This window comes from Salarias fasciatus, chromosome 20, assembly GCF_902148845.1.
Source record: "Salarias fasciatus chromosome 20, fSalaFa1.1, whole genome shotgun sequence".
Taxonomy (NCBI): domain Eukaryota; kingdom Metazoa; phylum Chordata; class Actinopteri; order Blenniiformes; family Blenniidae; genus Salarias; species Salarias fasciatus.
The window spans coordinates 26,916,927-26,935,042 of record NC_043764.1 but is presented as its reverse complement, the minus strand read 5'-3'; the positions used below and the strand labels follow the sequence as shown (position 1 = coordinate 26,935,042).

Here is an 18,116-nt window from a genome sequence, read left to right as displayed (position 1 = left end):
GTGCTGATCTTTCACTGCCTCTTTGTGTTTCCCTGTGTGTGTGTGTGTGTGTGTGTGTGTGTGTGTGTGTGTGTGTGTGTGTGTGTGTGTGTGTGTGTGTGTGTGTGTGTGTCACAGGGTTAATTGTGGGACTGTGCTTCCTGTGCGTCTCTGCTGTCGGAGTAAAAACTTTATTATCCTCCAGTCCGCCAGCTCTGCCGCTGTTGTGGCGGCAGCGTTGTGACCAGAGAGTTAATCTCAGTCTGACTTCATTTCTGGTGCCCAGCGACACACACTCACACACACACACGCACACAAACCCCGAGATTCCGCATCTGGGTTGCCGACTGCTGCGTCTATCAACTAATCGGCACTTTAATATCAGGTAAAGACACCTAACAAGACACGGAGAGACACATAAGCTGGACTGAACCAAGTACAAAGACATGTGAGTTCAGTCTTCAGCGTCTGATCGCAGCAGCAGGTCTCAGAAACATTTGGACGGCAGAAACAAAAGACTGGAAAAACCCTGTGATGTGACAAAAGAACGTGAGGACTGAAGATGTCAACAGGTCGGTTTGACCAAAAAGTAAAAATAAAGTTTCATCCGATTAAACACAAGGGAACTAATACATTTCAAGCTTTTGAGAATTGACACAGGAAACCACCTCATGGACTCAGAGACACTTCTGAAAACCATAGTCTGTGAACACTTTATAAAACCAATATCTGTGAACACTATAAATCCAATATCTTTGAGCACTTAATAAATCCATTACCTGTGAGTGCTTCATAAAGCCATCGCCTGTGAATATTTAATAAAACCATTGTCTATGCACAATTTACAAGAACACTGTCTGTAAACACTTCATGAATCCATTATCTGTGAACACTTTATGAAACTATAATCTATGAATATTCAACAAAACCATTGTCTGTTATCACTTAATAAAGACATTGTCTGTGAACGCAATAAAACCATTGTCTGTGAACGCTTCATGGCAATAATCTCTCTATTAAAATTAAATTGTGCATAATATTGAAAACCACCGCCTGTGCACATGAATTAAAAAAAAAATAAACCACCGTCTGTGCACACTGTGAACCGGCGCCCTGCAGCAGCGTCTCGGAGCAGGAAGCGGCAGCACAATGTGTCTTTGTTGTGTGTTTGCTGGGGCCTGAGGTTCACACAGAGCCTCAGTCAGAGCGGCCGGGGGGCGAGGACGGGTCATATGGGGGGGGTTCATACTGGGGGGAGGGGGGAGGGGGACGGCAGAGGGGTGAGAGGTGAGGATGGGTCAGGCAGAGGGGTGACAGAGGGGCGGGACTGAGATGCAAATTTTTACAACTGTGATGAGCTGATAAGGTGAAGCCCCTTTTCCACCGAGATGGTTCCAGTTCCAGTTTGGATCCAGATCCTGACTCAGCACCAGTTATTTGCATTTCCGGCTCCAGACTCTCAACGTTGCTGCTTAGCGAGCATCAACTCCCTGCATTGTCAGGTCACGGGACGATCGAGACTATTAGAAAAGAAACCGGTTCTTCGGAGGCGCCAGATATGAACCGACTCAGCACTGGAACCAGCAGCAGCACCAAAACCACGACTGGTTCTTCCTGGTGGAAAAGGGGGAGAAGACTTTCTTCCCTGGTCTCATTGGTTTCTTTCAAGAACAACACAGTTTCTGCATTTCTCCACAAGTCAGTGGTCAAAAACCTTCATGTCCAAAAGAGACGTTTTCACGATATTCCAACAAATGAAATTCGTCTGGAGCCACAAAACATACTAATTCAGGTATACTTTACCTTGTTTTTTTGTTTGCTTCTTTAGCTGATTTCAGCAAGTCTTTTTTTTGTCCCTCATGGATTTTTGCAACTTTAGCCATTTTACACATCTCGACTATTTTAGTCATTACAGTTATTTATAGCCTCTGTGCATTTCCTATTGGCTCATACGGTTTAGAATATAGCAACAATTTTTTTAGATTTTTTGGAGGATTATTTTATAATTTTATCTTTTTTTATGAGTCTAAGCTTTTTTATCCATCTTACTTTAATTCTGGCTGTTTTTGCTGTTTTCAGTCTAGAGATTAGAGCAATTTTGAAAGTCAGTATAAAATGTTTCTTTCCATGAAGCTGCAGGGAGCCGATGGGGGGGGTTTCAGTTGGTAGAGTGGTCGTCTTTATACCGCATGATTTCAAGTTTGGTTAACCATCTACTTTGGGAATGTTTTTAAAAACTACTTTCAAAAAGTGCCTGCAATATATAAAAATGTAAGCTTACAAAAGTACACTCTAAAAAGAAATGTCTAGACTCAACAAAAACAATCAACGCATCAGTTTGCATTAGTCTTTTTAAGTTATGGCAACCTCAGAAATTACATTGAATCAACAAACTATATTACTTTGAGTGAATTCATTTTTTTGTCATCAGTCAAAGATCATTTTAAGTACTGCTTACTTAATAAATGCAAGATTGTTAAGTTGATAACTCAACTTAAAAATCTATATTACTTTGGGTGAATTCATTTTTTGTCATCAGTCAAAGATCATTTTAAGTACTGCTTACTTAATAAATGCAAGATTTTTAAGTTGATAACTCAAATAAATTGGCTGCCCACTTTTAAGTTGTTAAAATGGCCAGTTTCTGTTGAACCTTAATGTTGTGAGTATTTGGGAATACGATGCTGTCATGGGCGCTGTGGACTGATTCTGCACAGGCAGTATCAGGCTATTAATAAGCCCAGAGGCAATTGGGAACTGTTCTGTTGAACTCCGTTACCCCTTTCACACTGGCCAAAAAACCCATTTAAACCCATTTAAAGCGTCCACTCGGCTTTAGACCCGGGTTTTCCAACCCTGCAATCGACGCGGGTTTTTAGCGGGTCGCTGCTGCTGGCTTTTTAGTGGGAGGGCGAAAGGGAGTGTGAAAGGCAGATACGAGTCGACGCGGTAACTTACGTGATGACGTCGACGCAGCGTGGCTACGTTAGCGCGCTAGTTGTTGTTTCTGGACACAGCATGAGATTTCCTTCGTCAAGATGACCCAGTATTGGCAAGATAGCGAGACCAGAGAGCTCCTCTGGATCCGTGGGGAAGAGGAGAGTCGTCTACAGGTAACGGGGACTGTGTTCCGCTACATTGTTTACTTTTGCTTTGCTCCGTCGCGCTGATGATGTCATCAACGCGGGACACTATCAGCGCGGGAAGACGCAGCGACGCGGCTCGCCAGCAGGCGGTTAGACGCGGGTCTGCATGCAGTGTGAAAGGACACAAAAGGCGATTATTAGCGGGTTAAAAACACGGGTCGACCCGCTAGTTGCAGTGTGAAAGAGGTATATGAGGTTTGGAGTAACAGCAGGACCAGATTAAACGCTCAATCCTTCTCATTCCAGGTTTGACACAAAAAGTAACTAAACTATTTAGATTAACTGAACAACAAGAACACAGCCAAACACAACTACCAATAACACTATCAACATCAGAACATCGAAATAAATCATGAAATCAATGTTTAAATCTTGAATATCTCATCCCAAACGCCCATGATGCATTGCGGCACTACCATCATCATTGTTAAATTCTTCAAAGAGCCTGCTTCCTTTATGCTGTGACCAACACTAACCATGCCGATGCCTTACCCCACTAAAAATGAATTTTAGTCACCATGAAATGTTGCTTGTATCAAGGTGTTTCATCCTGCTAACCCACTGTCCAACTTGTCCAGGCATGTTGTGTGGCAAGAGGGAACTTAAAATTGTGAAGTCAACGTTGACAAAATCAAATTATCAAACCAAGTTTGTTAAGTTATAACAACTTCAATTTTGTTTTAAACTCATCAACAATGAATTTTGAGTTCAAATTGCAAGCAAAATTAAGTTGATGTAATTAAGAACATAACAACGTTTTCATAACTTGAAAAAAATAGGTTTGGAACTTAGAAAGTTTATCAAAATCAACTAATTACAATTTTTTTACTTTACCATGTATTAAATCAAGTGGCGTTAGAAGCTCCTCTGAGTTACTTTTTAGAGTGTAAGCAGCAGGACAAAAAATAGTGAAACCAAAGGGAAAAATGAAACGATCAAAAACAAGAGAGTTATATCGCATTTCATGGAAGAAATGGAGAAAATTTGAGCTGAATTCATCTTTTGCCATGAAAATGTGGTGGCATATTGCTCCCTGACTCTCACTGACTGGTAATCCAATTGTTGTCAGATTTTGGAAGTAATCAGATTACTCAAGTGGTATTACTGTTTCACTAGGTAACAGTTATCGGATAATGAGTAATCAGATTAACACACTTATTTCTGATGAACGCTTCAGTGTCGGTGAGCATGTATGTCTGCTAATCCGACCTGACTTTAAAACGGAAGACACTAGAAAATAAAAGAAGACAAAACGAACACTTGAAACAGCTAATGCTAAGCTAATTAGAAGAAAATGGAAAAAGTTTGAATTTGACGTTACCGCTTATGCAGTCTGAAAGGAGTCCGGCATTAGAGTCAAACACGGAAAGAAACGACAAATTCTCAGTTGTTTTTCCACAAGTCTTTTGGTTGTACCAAGTCTGTTTTCCCTATTAAATGTCATCATTTTGTTTATATTGTGAGTTTTTTAGCTACTTTTTTAACTGTTGCCTCTATTCTTTTCCTTTTGAAACCAAATGGACACGCAGTAAATAATTAAATAACAGACACGAAGAGGAACAGAGAGAATCCAAACCACAAAAATTACTACGAATACTGAAAAATGACCGCAAATAAATCACAAACAAAACTGTTGTAAGCCTGAAGGCTTGACACTCTGCAAGTGTGTGTGTGTGTGTGTGTGTGTGTGTGTGGCCTTCAGTTTCCCTCAGTGCAGCTGCACGGCGGAGACACCCGGACGCTCAAACGTCTCACAGACGGGCTTCTGTTCATCAAAACACTGGGAAATGTCTGCTCAGAGTTCGCCACACGGCGCCGACAGGAAGCACAGCAGCTCTCACACAAACTCACAGCAACATGTTAACCTGCACACCGGACGACAACGACAACAACTCTTTAGACTGGTGTGATGTGTTCAAACACAGAGCAGAGACCACTGTGATCCCGCTAATAAAATCTCTCTCTCTCTCTCTCTCTCTCTCTCTCTCTCTCTCTCTCACACACACACACACACACACACACACACACACACACACACACACACACACACACCCAAACTCTGGAAAATGAGGCCTTAAACCAATTCAGAGAGCAGTTCTAAAAATCTGTTAAAAACCAAACCAGCCGTGAAACCAGCAGCTCCCATCCCAACGTTTCAAAGTGGAAACACGAAGCTCCAGCACCGGTTCTGTTGTCCCTTTACACCAAGTTTTCACTTCAAAGCAGAAACCTTTCAGAGTGTTTTGGGTGTTCGTTAAAATGTTTTCAGTTGAAAACGGAAAATTTTAGTGGCCAAAACGCAATGGAAGTTTTCCGTTTTTCCCCGGTTACGCGGCTACGGAGCGTTTTCAAACGGCTGACCAGAGCAACTGCTGTCGTGTTAGCAGACGGCAACAAGCGAATGATTCTCCGGAGGGATCAGCTCCGCTAATCAAGCAAGCAGAGGCGACGGCGATGGAAACACGACAGGAGACGGTGGACGATATGATCGAGAATGAACTCGTAAAATTTCTGGATCCACCGAAAAGCACATGACAGACAACGGCATCATACCGCAGTCTGGAGAAGATACAAAAAAATCAAAAAACACTCAGTAAACATTATAATACCCTACATTAAAAAAAAGGTTTTAAATTAATTTGCTTACAGTATTGTAACTTTGGTTTTTTTCCATCAACAACCTTATTAACACTCAGAATCCGTCAGCTTCACTTTCATGAATCACCATAGCAACTAATGAATCACCATAGCAACCAGGGCCAGCGGCTGATTGGAGAGACCCAGTTGAGACGTTTCTGATTTGCTGACGGAGTCTAGAGGACCAATCAAATGCCAGCAGCTGTTCTAGCACTCAAAAGACTTGTATTCGGAATGATTCTTCAACAAGTTAATAATTGTCTCCACCGAGCTTTGCGTTGTACTTTACAGGAGTTGATTCTTTCTCAGTCATCTAAGCGACAATCACTTTGTTTATGTCATGAAGGAGTGAAACAATAGAAAACGTGAAACCACAGGAAAATAACAAAGGTTTATCTTTTCCACAGAGGGTCTTTTCCCTTCTACAGTCTCATTTCATGCTCTTTCAGAGGAAGCTGCTCTTCTGCACTTCAGATCAGCGATGTTCAAGAAGAAAATCCTGCTTGCAGGTTTTATTTAAGGCGCAGAAAATGTGTGCTGTCAGACTCTCATCAGACCATGAAGTCCAGCAGATCTCTGACCTCGGCGTGCATCGGCAGCTTATTCCCATGACTGACGGCCACGTCACGCCATGTTTAACGGCCCCTAAATTTACCCCTCGGCCGGGTAAACACTGCACGGATACATTACGATCACGGGCCCCGAGGTTAGCCGCAAACTCTGATTGGCTCTCAGCGAGCGCCGTCTGATGAATTTAATTAAAGAGGCACAAACATGTGATGTATGGAGAGTTCCCTGCTCTCTCTTTTTAAGAAACTATACTTGGGACCAGCTTCTGACAAATACAACTTCATGCTTACTTCTTATCTTCATCTTAATAACAGTTACATTACTCTATTATTGTTGTGTCAGCATTAGCAGTTAATCTGGATATTATCTGAAGTTCCATCAGATAGTGGGAGCAAGAAGCTCCATAATTTGATTGTTAGTGGAGGAAGATGCTCTATAATCTGGACATTAGCTAAAGTTACCTCCACTGTCATTCTGTGACTGGACTCCCAAAACTCAAGGATAATTTGGGGTTTCAAATGAAAACAAGTCATCGAATCGGGGCCTTAGTCAGTGTTTAATCTCAGAGGTACGACCTGTGAAGTTTAACCAATATCACATCAACTCAAACTTTTGCTTATAAATTCCATCAAACGGCAGCATGTGACATTGTTTATCCAGAGACCTTGTGATTCTGGGAAGATAACCCCTCTCATCATCACAGTGAACCCACAAGGTCCGCTCTCACTTCCCTATTGAATGTTTAGATAAAGGCTTTCAGAACTTCATGGAATATGCTGAATCTGAATACAGGGATAGTAAATGCTAACCTCCACAGGACTGCAACTTCAGCTAAGTACCTCGTACTTAAGTTCAAATCTCTGAACACTGTGATCAACAAAAGTCTTGGTCCTTTAAGGTTAAGTCATGAGGCGCAATCATTAGAAAAGCAGTTTCATTTTTACAAACTTTGTTGCAAAACACACACATGCGCGCACACACACACACACAAAAGCAGGATGTGAACACATAGCATGTCTTTGACCCTGCACTCTGCTGAGGACGAAACACAAACACATGATGCAGCAGTTCAGGCAAAGTTCAGACGACTTTGAATGTTTCATGAAGACACTCGCAGAAACGCTCGTAGCAAGTTTTGTCTTGATCACAGCAGATGTTTCATAAACTCTGGATCATTGCATCACACAGCTGCGTGAAACTCAACTTCACCAACGAGGAAAAGAAGCAACAGTCTACTGATGTCAAAGCCTTCAGCTTCACTGAAACGTCCCCACCGATGGACACCCAACTGAGAGACACTCTTCCATCTGCCAATCAATCGGCTGTTGACACCGGTTGCTATGGCGATTCCAGACAGTGAGGCAGACAGATTATGAAAGAGCGCAACAATGGTTGTTGTGAAAACACACATTTTTTTAGTGTTTCTACTGTATATCAGAGAAGAGATCTGACAGTGTGTGGGACGGAAGCATGTCTCAGAGTCAATACCGACTGTCCTCAAACTGGGTCCATGCAGAGTTCACACCTGGTTTAGGACTTGTTTCAACCATTCCCGGGTTTTGTTTCAGGTTGGTTCAGGAAGAACTGCGTTCAGGCATGGTTTTGAACTGGATCTAGACTTGGTTTCTGACCTGACTTGAGAACTGGCTTCAGATTTAGCTTAAACTGTTTTTAGACCTACTTTTAGTTCTGGATTTAAACTGGTTTCAGACCTGATTTTCAGTGGTTTCTGTCCTGATTTTGACTGGTTTTAGTCCTGGTCGAAGACTTGGGTTTCAGATTTAGCTTTCTAGTTTCAGACATGACTGACAAATTGGTTTAAACTGGTTTTAGACTTGGTTTAAAATCTGATTTGCGACATGGCTCCAGAATCAGTTTAAACTGGTTTCAGACGTGATTTACAACTGTTTTTATTTCTGGTTTGCGAAAGATTTGAAATGTTGCTTCACGTTCAGTTTAAACTGATGCCAAACCTAGTTTCGGACCTGGTTTCAGTCCTTGTTGAAGACTTGCATGCAGATTTTGTTTCATGGTTTCAAACTTGGTTTAAGCTGGTTTTACACCTGATTTGAGACTAAGTTTCAGTTTCAGTTTATACTGGTGTAAGACCTGGTTTTTAACTGGATACAGACTTTGTTTCAGATTTAGCTTGACCTGATTTCAGACCTACCGGTAGTTTTAGACCTGGGTGTATTCCTGATTTTTAACTGGATTTAGTCCTGATTAAAGATTTAGTTTAAACTCATTTCAGATTTGATTTGAGACGTGGTCTTTACTGTCTCTACAGGAGATATGACAGGGGAGACACCCTTGAGTTTCGGTTGGACACAGTTAGATCCCATCTTTGGGGAACACATTCTGCATTCGGAGGGGATTTTATAACAAGCTGTCTTATTTCAAACAGAGAGAGATTCGATGAAAACGGATAAAAATCTCCATGTTCAGATGGACGCTTTGATCATGAGGACGGAAAATCTAGGCCGTGAAAACAATTTGGAAGCATTTTTATTGGGGATGGTTGAGGGAGACTATAGTTTGCGTGTGTGTGTGTGTGTGTGTGTGTGTGTGTGTGTGTGTGTGTGTGTGTGTGTGTGTGTGTGCGCGGTGCCGCCACTGCAGGTCAAGAGGAGCAGGATGGAGGTGCAGAGTGTCAGCTGATTGTTTCCTGCCCGTTCCTCCTCACATCTTCCTGAATGTGTCCCTGAGCGTTGGTCTTCCTGTCTTTGTGAGGACGCGGGTGTGTGCGAGGTGCCGTGAGGACACATCGGGGAACAGCCTCGCCGAAATCGACAAGTCGGACTTCAAAAGCGGGACGAAAATGAGAAATCTGGGAACATTTTGGGAATGTTTTATATATATATATATATATATATATATATATATATATATATATATATATATATATATATATATATATATATATATATATATATATAAGCATAAGTATATATTTCCTCAAAGCTCCATAAATGTAGATTCCGTCCAATCAGATACGTAATGCATCAGTGATGTCATCGCATGGGACTTCAACAATGAGACACTGCAGCTTTTTGATGACATCATGGCTGCCAAGCGTTGTCATTGGCTGAAAGAGGCGACGCTCCGAATAGAACGCCACCGACTGGAAATACAACTGTCTGCGTGTGTGTGTGTGTGTGTGTGTGTGTGTGTGTGTGTGTGTGTGTGTGTGTGTGTGTGTGTGCTGATTCAGCGCTTTCTCAGCGCTGAGTCCTCCACTGACTCAGAGAGTGTGTGTGTCTGTGTGTGTTCACTTTGAGTATAATTGTATATTAATAAACAAAGACGCGTGTTACAGGAGATAAAGTGCTTCATATTAAATCATAGATGGATACAAAACACAAGCGCGTGCACGTGTGCACACACACACACACACACGCAGCTCTGCATTAAGGTTGCTGTTGGTTCAGCAGGTTTTTATCAATCCCACATATTGATATTGAAAACGGACTCTTCATGCATCGTCATGGTGACAAAACAGGGCTTCTCATTGGACTGCTTGTTAAAAAATGGTGTCTGAGTGTGTGTGTGTGTGTGTGTGTACGTGTGTGAGTACTCCTCTGTGTGAAGTGATCAGTTGAAGATGCCTCCATAAAAAATTACTTTCAAGCTGAAATGTCTCAGATGTTTTGTATCCTCATTCACAAAAACATCATCAGTGTCACTTCGTGAATCTTCACAGCAGCATATCTGAACCAGAAACAGTCTCCATACACACATATCTGAACCAGAGAGTCTTCACACACACATATCTGAACCAGAAACAGTCTCCACACACACATATCTGAACCAGAGACAGTCCCCCCACACACACACACGGAAAAAGTGCGTTAATGTGCAGACGCGACGGTGGAAACATGTCGATAAAAGCAGACTTATTTTAACCTCCATCGGTGACGGCATCGTCGCCTGAGCGCGGCTATCTGAGCACATGCACGTTTTTTTTCGCTCCGTTCACCAAACTGAGCAACGAAAACACCAGATTTCATCACGTTCCTTCACATTTCTCATTACAAAACAGCAAAACAAAACAAACAGTCACTGTCTTCTCTCCACCAAAAAGCATCGACTGTCACTTCTCTGGAGGCGTCGCCACGGTAACCCGAGAGCAGCAGCAGCTAAAATCTGGGACCACGTCGGGGTCCACATGACCTGACCACCGACAGTTATCACGTGATGCATCATTTACCCGAGTAATCGAAAAATTGCTAATATCAAATTCCGATCAGGACATCTCTGGTATTTCATCGTTATGTAATTTCAGTAGAATTTATCGGTTATCAAACTTTTTCACGCTATGATTTGCCTGTCAGTCCTGATGCTGAATGTTAAACATCGGCATTAACCAATCAGCCAAGACGGTGATGAGTATGAGCCAATCAGAGGCAGAGTAGGGCGGGTCATGGCTTCACCTTCCTATAGGTAAAAAAAAACATCCTCTATCTGTGGCGTGTACGGCTGAGCCATGCATGGGCGGGATACGGAAGCGGTTTAAGGCAATGGTTGGTGAAAAATAAACGGGTGTACACCGTATACTCACTTATACCCGCATATATCCTGGACCACACCGCTGCTCTCGGTGGAAACGCTTCCTGTTACTTCCAACTTAAACGTGAACAAAATATCAGCAGCGTTCCACTGAGCTGTTCACAGCTATTCTTCAGATATCAGGAGGAGAACTTCACTCGTGTTTGGACAACGAATGACATGTGCCACCACCACCTACATGAACCAGGGTTTGAATCCATCGCTACAATCTGCCTGTCCTATCCACTGTGCTCATTTTAACCCCAACTACAACAGCAGAAACACTCCAGCTCTTAGCCTGGTTCTGCAGAGTCTCTTCCTCTGTCTCTGGTTCTGTAGAAAGACTTCTCTTCTGACCCTGGTTCTACAGAAAGCCTCCACCTCTGGGTCTGGTTCTGCAGGTTTCTTCCTGTTGCAGGGAGCTTTTCCTGTCCCCTCTCTCTTCTGCTTTTTACCATGTTGTTTTTGGCACTACAGAAGTAAATCTGAATTGAATTAATGCTGCAGCTCTGAGATCTGTATGGGGAATTTCTTCTTTTTCAAACAGGAGCTGTTTCAATATCATTTATCACGTTTTAATTTGAACATTTGATTGGTTTCACCTTTTTTTTTTTTTAAACTGAATTTCAAATGATGTCTGCTGTTTTTAATCAGTATTCCCCATCAAAGAGCCTCAGTTAGGCTTTTTGAAGCATTTGTGCATCAATGAGAACCAGATTTTCTGATGATTCAGATGTTTAATCTGCTGATCTCCAGAGAAAGTGTGAGGAAAACTCTTCCGATTCATGTTTAAGAAAAAAAAAAAAGAAGCAAAAATCGACAAATTCATGACATGTTCTCAAACACGAGCCGTGGATGAAGATTGGATCATAACAACATAAGCGTAAAGACACATGATGCTTGATGTTACGGGGTAATTTCATCATTTTAAATTACATTCCTCGTCTTAAAGTAGATGCACAAACCTTTTGTTTTCTTCCTTTTGAAATAGCTCTGGTTTATTTTCACTGGTTTCATCACAGCTGGTGTTTCCAAAAGAGCTCAGTGAAACATTTTCATCCACAAAACTGAAACTCATTGATGAATCGAGTCACCATGATTTTCCTCCAGATCGGTACAAATGTTGTAAACACATGTTGTTTTATTCATGTTAGAAAAAAAAAGAGCTGAATCAAACATGATAGTGTTTGTTTTCCTCACACTCTCTACTTTAAATTCAAACCAGACAAATGTGATCAGTTCATTGATTATTAATCAAATTAAACAGAGAACAATCTGAATTTTGATTCAGATTATTTCCATTTCGATCTGTCCCGAACAGATTTCACCAGAACACAGTTCAATCATCTGAGTTTCTCTCTTTTTTTAATCCATAAATGAATTGAAATTTGACCTGTTCCCAGATGATGGATGAGAGGCGATGTATCTGATCTGATCGATAAGAAGCTGATCAGATGATCGATCAGGCGAACATCTGTTGGAGGCTCTTGTGGGGGTCTTCAGGGGTCTCCTGTTTTCTTGCAGCTTTGATCGGACCAGATTTAATGAACAGGGTCGATCATCGATCAGCACGCTGCGCCTGTCAGGACCAGGACCGGGTCCATTCATCAGGACCAGGACCACGTCTATCCACTAGGACCAGGACTGGTGTCCAGCCATCGGGACCAGGTGTTTTCATCAGGACCAGGTCCATCTCTCATGACCGGATCCATCCATCAGGACTAGATCAATCCATCAGGACCAGGTCCATCCATCAGGACCAGTGCAGGTCTCCTCCGGAGGATGTACTAGCGGATGGTCGGCCAGGTCTGGGGTGTTTTGGGGGGGCTGAAGGCGGACCGGGGGGGTTGGTGTGACTGTTTCACGCGCTCGGACGCGTTTTCCTTCGTTTCTTTGGCGATTTGCAGCGTTTTTCAGCCGCCTTCCTCCTCTTTGTTCTTCTTTAATGGATCGGCGTCTGGAGCCGTGCTACCCCCACCTCCCCCCGCTCCTCCACCTCCCCTCCTGCCTCCCCCCACTCTCCCCTACACACACACAGAAAAGAAAACACACATTTACAGCTGAAAATCGCCCCTTTTTTTCCACGCACCGGGAGCAGAAAAGCGCACCAGAGGCCAGAAGCCTCGCGGGGTGGAATCTGCCCCTACCTGGGGTATCAAGCAGCACCCCCACCCCCCAACCCCCCCCTCCTGCGTGGAAAAAGGAGTGGGGTTTGCGGGTGGAACAGCGGCAGATGAGCGGTGATGCGGCGGAGCAGCGAGGCGTTTTCCCCCCCAAACATCCACACACGGAGCCCCCCCACCTCCATCCCCCAAACCACCGCCGCCACCGCCACCCCTTATCTGCCCGGATCAGAACCACATCCCGGCGGAGGAAGCCCCCCCCTCCTCCTCCTCCTTCTCCTCCTCCTCTGGACCTACCTGTGAGAAAAGGGCGCAGAAAAAGTGGGATCACGTATTTAAATCCACGGTCCCACGCGCCGCCGCCGCTGCCCTGCTCTATTCTTCTTCTTCTTCACGTGAGCCCAGGTGGACGCGGCACGAGCAGCCCGCGCTGAACGACCCGCACAAACCCGCAGACAGGAGGTAATCCACAGCGCGGAGCGGAGCGGCGCGGCGCGGCTCGGCTCTCCCGGTCTCTCACAGCCTGCCTCGGCTCGGCTCGGCTCGGCTCGTCTCGGCTGGGCTCGGTCCGCCCCTGCTCCGGCACGGACAGCCCCCCACCAGGGCCGTACCACTGCGAGCCCCGGCCGCGAGGGGGTCCGCGGAAACCAGAGGGGCCGAATTAAGCCACTTACACTGAATTTAATATTATTAGCCCAAAGCTTCATCTGGCGACATCAGACCAGCGATAAAACTAGAAGATTCAGAAGTGAAAAATAAATGTTGAGTTTTATTTTAAGAAAAGGAGAAGCTGGATTGTCCCCTCTGATTTGTTTTGTGTGGTTCAGTCCAACTTCTTAATCTGCTGTTTTTCTCCTCCAGGAGCCAGATGTGGTGAGACAGAGAGGAGGAGAGCAGGAGGGAGAGAGAGAGAGAGAGAGAGAGAGAGAGAGAGAGAGAGAGAGAGAGAGAGAGAGAGAGAGAGAGAGAGAGAGAGAGAGAGAGAGAGAGAGAGAGAGTGTGTGTGTGTGTGTGCGTGCGTGCTCGAGCGCTGCATATATAGATAGATTTTAAGCAAAAAATTGAGTATTTGCCAATTTTCCTGTAATTTTGTCTACTTTGTTGCATCATTTTCTCCTCGCTTTAAATAATTATTCAAGAAATTCCCCTTTTGGATTAGTAAAACAATTCTTTTCTAGAATTTTCTGCAAGCTTTACATAATTGTATGAGCATTTTGCATCATTGGGGGTCATGTGGTATCATTTTGTTGTGTTCTCTGTAATTTTTGCAGTTTTTGGCCTGAAACACACATCTGCCACTGTGTGTTCGCCGCAACTTGCTTGAAGCGTTTTACCAATAGGATTACATTTTAACTTGTAAGATTACTCTCAACGTGCATGGAGCTGACTGGTGCTGGAAACGAGCAGCTCAGAGAGGCTGAGGAGAAAAAGAGAAGCAGATCGTGAAGTAGACGAGTGTGATGAGAGGTTAGTCATCCCGTCAATGTGAGTCAGGCTGCTGCTGCTCTCCAAACACAGAAGGTGTGCTTCCTGCAGCAGTGTCTGTGTGTGTGTGTGTGTGTGTGTGTGTGTGTGTGTGTGTGTGAAGCGTTTATTCACCGCTACAATGAGGCCAACCAGAGCCAAACTACATCCAAAAAGCAGTGGAAGCTGGTACCAAGAACTGCAGCCATAAAACCACAACGAGAGCTCACAAATCTAACAAGTGGTAAAGGCTGCTTACAACAACTATTGTTCCTGGTTTACATGACAAAGAAAAGAATGTATCATTTTAATATTTTCAGTTTTTCTTTGTTCTGTTCTACAAAAGTTGCATTAGCATTGTTCACCACTAGTCAGTGCTGTTGTTGTGTTAAACTATACACACACGCGTGTCGCAAACAACACACTGTAAACATTACCAGTGGTGAGTCCACGGACAGTCATGTGGACAGACGATGGAGTTGGATTGGTGTTTCTGTGATTCTCCTCTAATGACATTTTTACATTCCACATCTCCACCACTACTTGGCCCGACTTGACTTCACTCAGAACCCTGTGGGGTTGGTGTACCTTGTGGCGTTTCTGTGGGGTTGATTTCTGAGCATCCATCTCTGTTCATAATCGTTGGACGGCATGGGCCAGCCGTTCTCCTTGCTCTATACTAGATACATCAGGCCCTGGCCAATCAGCAGCTGGACCGCGGCTTGGAACCACAGCCAAGCAGGTACTGGACAAAGTACTAGACAAGTCTCTGGTATCAGGTAACAACACGTTATGAAACTGTGATCTGAGGCGAGGCGAGCCGAGTAGGCACGAGTAAAAAAGGCTAAGAAACTACCAAGTCAAGGAGAATATGGACTGGGAATCATGACACTCTGGAGGCACACGTTATTATTGTCCATCTACTCAAATCACAATTAAATTTTTGAGTTTTCATTTGAAAACATTGTGTAGGGTCTTCTAAACATGAAAAGAGTTATGAGGAGCTAATAGGCAAATGGAAATCAATACAATTTCACACTTGTTGGCAAGATTTTCCAACAGAAATAGTCGCTGAAGTTGAAGGAACGAACAGAAGCGGAGGCTGTTGCTGCTTCCTGAGACAGACGGCTTGTGTGATTGGCTGAGAGGCGTGTGGGTGGGGTCGGGGTGAATCGCGAGCGACGTGAGTGGAGGACGAGAGGATGAGGGCGGAGCCGTTGTGGTTGGGCGGCCGCAGCTGAAAATAAGACGGTGGCTTCAGCCTCCCTGTAATCAACTCACAGCTCCAACCTTCACCCTCTCATTTCATTCAAGACGTCGAGGGGCTCCGTCGTCCTCGCTGCTTCCATCCGTCCTTCCCCCGTTCTCCTCCGTGCCACTTTCCTTCTTCCACTCGCTGTCTTTCTCTTCTGTCCATGCGTCTTCCTGCCCTTGCTTACTTGTGGATGAGGATGGAGTGATGAAGAAGTTTCCAACAGGACCACCTGTGTCCATCTGTCTCCCCCCTCCGGCCCCCTTCAGTGTAAATTGATGCCGAGCTCCAGTTAATCTTTTTAAGTCAGCGTGACACAGCCAGCAGCACGTGTGTGTGTGTGTGTGTGTGTGTGTGTGTGTGTGTGTGTGTGTGTGTGTGTGTGTGTGTGTGTGTGTGTGTGTGTGTGTGTTGAGGCTGACTGAATGCTCCCCTTGTATTTTGCTGTTACTATAGCTAAACACATCTGGACTCAGCTTGTATGTGAGTGTTTGAGTATCTGCATGTGTGTAAGCTCTCTGTAGTTATGTTTTGCCTTTTTCTTTATGTTTCGCGTCCCTCTGTAGTTATTTTGAGTGTCTTTGTAGTTCTTTGGTAATAACGATAACATGGGAGTCAAGGTCACCGTACAAAAATGAAAGCTATTAAACGACAGTTAAACACCAGTTGAAAAAACGCAGTGAGAAGATGCTAAAATATGCGGGGTTTGCAGCAGAAGAAAGGTAGAGTTTGGTGTCGTCTGCAAAGAAATGAAAGTGTATATTTATGGGAAACATGCCATGGGACAGAGATAGATGATGAAGAAGACAGGGCCTAGGGTAGAACCCTGAGGGACACCAAAGTAGAGGGGAAACAGCTGGGGTGTGAAAGAGTTCATCTGGATGACTTGAACCAAAGTGGTTGTTGTGTGTCTCTTCATGGTGAACCTGTGTCTCTCTGTAGTTGTGTGTCTTTTCATGATTGCATCTTGTCTTTGCAATTGTTGGTTGTCTCTTGTAGTTGTTTTGTGTCTCTTTGAAGGTGGGTACCGTTCTTGATGTCACTTTGTTGAGGTTGTTTATGTGTTTGCGATTGTTTTGTTCCTGTTTGTGATTATTGTTTCTCCTTGTGGCTGTTTTGTGTCTTTTTTGTGAGTGCGTTGTCTCTCTTTGTCGTTGTTGTGTGTGCTTTGCAGTTGTTGTTTCTCCTTGTGTTTATTTGTCTTTGGTGATTACTGTTTCTTTTCTGGCAGCTATCTGTCCTTGCAGTTGTTGTTGTGGTTTTTATGTCTGTTTGTGGTTGTTTTGTGTCTTTTTGTGATTGTTGTGTTTTTATGGTTGTTGTCTCTCTTTGCAGTTATTATGTCTGGTTGTGGTTCTTGTGTGTTTTTTTATTGTTGGGTTTTTTCGTGGTTGTGCGTTTTGTGGTTGTTGTGCCTCTGTAGTTGTTGTGTGTCTTTTTGTGGATGATGTGCATTTTTGTGATTATCTCTCATTGTGATTTTTAGGAGTCTTTTGTGGTGTTTGTTTATTTTTGTGGTTGTTTTCTATCTCTTGTGTTTGTTGTGTGTCTTCTTATGATTGTTTCTTGTTTTCTGTGGTTGTTAGGTCTCCTTTTGGTTGTTTTTGTGCTGTTTTGTGGTTGTGGGTTTTTTGTTTTTTTTTATTGTTTTGGCTTTCTGCAGTTGTTTAGTGTCCTTTTGTAGTTGTTTCATGTGTTTTTGTAGTGTGCATCTTGTGATGACCTTATCTAACGATGTCAGTGTAACCTCAGTCAGTCCGTCTCCATGGCGAGGGGATGTCCACCAGGCGTGGTGCCGAGGTGGTTGCTATGGTTCCCGCTGACCTGATTGTTGGTGAAAAAAAAAAAAAAACAATGAGGGAAACTTCAAAGAGGAGCTGCTCAGTTGCCTAGCAACAAGACTGGGTGGCAGTACTGCTTGCTCTCTCTCTCTCTCTCTGTCTCTCTCTCTCTCTCTCTCTCTCTCTCTCTCTCGCTCTTTCTCTTTTTCACTCTGCTCAGCCACAATCTGTCTTCTTCATCACTCCATCATTTCATGCCATCTCCCACTCTTCATCACCCCCTACACACTCCTCCTCCTCATCTCTCTTTTCCCTGTCCCTCATCTCTCTCTCTCTCCCTCTCTCTCTCTCCGATGCTATTTACATGATAAAATTTTCAAGTAAGAAAAGCAAACTTTCATTGCATTTTGGGGGCTGGTGTTGACTCGGCGTTTCGTTTTTGAAGGATAAACTTTTTACAAAGGACTTCCATAGAGCAACATATTCAATATACATCACTCTCTGTCTCCATGTAAACAGGGAAAACACACAAAAAATTATGTATCTACAGTTTATCTACAGATATGCAAGTAGATGGACAACAATAACAATGAAGGGTTCCAGAGACGTTACTTATATT

The 18,116-nt window shown here is 43.7% G+C and overlaps 1 long non-coding RNA gene across 1 annotated transcript; it reads left to right on the top strand.

Annotated features, from left to right (window-relative positions):
* Positions 1-6,458: 6,458 nt before the first annotated feature.
* On the top strand, positions 6,459-17,599 carry LOC115408284 (uncharacterized). Its single transcript, XR_003933759.1, has 3 exons — positions 6,459-6,552; positions 7,231-7,235; positions 17,589-17,599. It is a non-coding gene; the product is annotated as an uncharacterized LOC115408284 (long non-coding RNA).
* Positions 17,600-18,116: the final 517 nt, after the last annotated feature.